This window comes from Betta splendens, chromosome 2 (genome assembly GCF_900634795.4).
Source record: "Betta splendens chromosome 2, fBetSpl5.4, whole genome shotgun sequence".
Taxonomy (NCBI): Eukaryota; Metazoa; Chordata; class Actinopteri; order Anabantiformes; family Osphronemidae; genus Betta; species Betta splendens.
The window spans coordinates 2,573,261-2,575,380 of NC_040882.2; the positions used below are offsets into that span (position 1 = coordinate 2,573,261).

Genomic DNA, 2,120 nt, shown 5'->3' on the forward strand with positions numbered 1-2,120 from the left:
CGTCGCTCTGTTACCTGTTGTCCTGTAAAAACAGAATAATGTCGGCTGCCTTTCACTGCACTGGCATTTGCTGTCAGTCTCTTTAAATGATGGAATCCATTTTGATTAAAGCCGAGAGAGGAGGTCCCGAGATGTTGTTCCCTTCCCCGGTCATTTACGCGCCGGGTTCCTTCAAAGTGAGCTGGTTGAGTTGTTCGCTCCTAATGATCTGCCTTCGCCGGGTGAAGAAGTCGCGTGTCGGGTCGGCCTCAGCTCCTAATCGCACCCGCGTTACCGCCGCCTTCCGAGGGGGATTCAGTTCATTTCTTTTGGCCAGCAGCCGCTGAACAGGCTCATAAGCAAATTGTGTGGGGGAGAAAAAAGCCTTGCAAATCTGACTTTCAGGAGTTTGGAAACTGGCCAGCTTCATCAGAAATGAACAAAAAAAGTGAAAAGCTCAGATAGTTTCATATGGAAAAAAACAAATTCTGGTGAACTGCACACTTGCGTGAAGGCCTGTGCAAATATTGAAAGTATTTGGGAGCCAAATATCCCTCACAGACATACTGCATGTGGTTAATGTGGGGGTTGGCATCGCCTCCCCATCCCGAGCTCCTCCTATCACATGTGAACAAGCGCCGGGGCTCCCGATGTTGGCGATTTGATGACTGAAGCCACCCATAAAGTCAGAGAGAGAGAAAACAGAAGTAACTGGAATCAGCGGCGACAAGACGAACAGGTGGGAAACAAGCGGAGAGAAAACAGAAAGGGGAGAAAATGCTTCAGCAGAAACGTGATGGAGCGAGACAGAGAGAGAGAGAGAGAGAGAGAGACAGAGTACAGTGCTGCATGTTAGCGGTCACGCTCTGCTGTCACCTTCTTTCTGACCGGAATCCATCCTCCCCTGGCGACTCTCTCCCATCTGTTCCTCCACTGAGTAAAACTCTGCACCCGTCGTTTGGGACGTTTGGAGGATATGCTGCCTCTTTGCTTGACAGCCTGTCCTGCCTCAACACGCGCCTAATACTTCAACAGATTCGTTATTTTTCACCTAGGTATCATATCATAGGTAGCAGAACAGGTGGAGGACTTGTTAGCGCGGGCCGGTTGCCATGTTTGCTAGCATCATGCCTGTACGGACGCCAGAGTCAGGCTGCCGCGGCAGCCAAGCACCCAGTGGTTCCACAGAGCAGCTTTCACTGAGTCAGTGTTTTTGGTGTTTGATTGGTTAAAAACAAACTCATCTGGCTTCATCGTCATTAGACAATTCTGGACTGACTCCTGCGTGTAGGAGCCTGATCCAACATGGCTACACACCTGTTGAGGGAGCAAGGTCAAAATAGACACAAATGAGCAGGTTTAAGGTGGAGGAGCTTGAATGACCTGCACCAAGTCCTGACCTCAGAGCAGAGGCCTCCTCGCACCGCTACACTAGCTAAAGCTAGCTTTATGTACAGCTACACTAGCTAAAGCTAGCTTTATGTACAGCTACACTAGCTAAAGCTAGCTTTATGTACAGCTACACTAGCTAAAGCTAGCTAAAGCTAGTGTAGCTGTACATACTGTAAAGCTAATCTTAGCCGTAAGCTAGCTCTGTTTTTCTGCTCCTCTGGCTCTGGTTGCTTCGTATTTTTAATCCTACATTTACTGTAACAAACAAAAAAAATTGTTTAATGAGAAGGAGATCCTCTCTTTTTCCTGCTTGAAAGAGAGAAATGACTTTAAGTATCACTGGAGGGCCATAAAGTCGTGCTTGTGTGTTTTTTCTATCTGCTAAAGACATCTTACTGAAGGAGTGCCTTTGTATTAACTTTTTAAAATTCCAATTACAAAGGGGGTTTAAGATCTCTCAGCGGAGTTTGACTTAGAGTCTGTGTTTGATCTCCCATCCTCCACTGGGACCTCCTCATCTTCCTCTTCTTCACCTTCTCCCTCCTCATAATATTCTCCCATCAATCTCCCCTCCTTCCTCTGCCTCCCCCATCCGTTCTCTCTCCCTTCCTTTCATTTCTCCTTGTCGTCTATCCTTTTCCTCCTCTTCACCTTTTATGGTCGTCTGTTTTTCCATCCTTCCCCTGTTATTTCCCCTCTGTCCAATCTGTTCTTTGTTTCGTTCTCAATCTTCCTCTACCTGCTTCTTT

General features: G+C 47.2%; 1 long non-coding RNA gene across 1 annotated transcript in view; it reads left to right on the forward strand.

Moving 5' to 3' along the window:
• Nucleotides 1–428: 428 nt before the first annotated feature.
• The window catches only part of LOC114846196 (uncharacterized), a 5,920-nt gene continuing 4,228 nt past the window's right edge, over nt 429–2,120 (forward strand). Inside the window, exon 1 of the long non-coding RNA XR_008693981.1 lies at nt 429–718. This is a non-coding gene — a long non-coding RNA (uncharacterized LOC114846196). The remainder of the gene's footprint in view (nt 719–2,120) is intronic.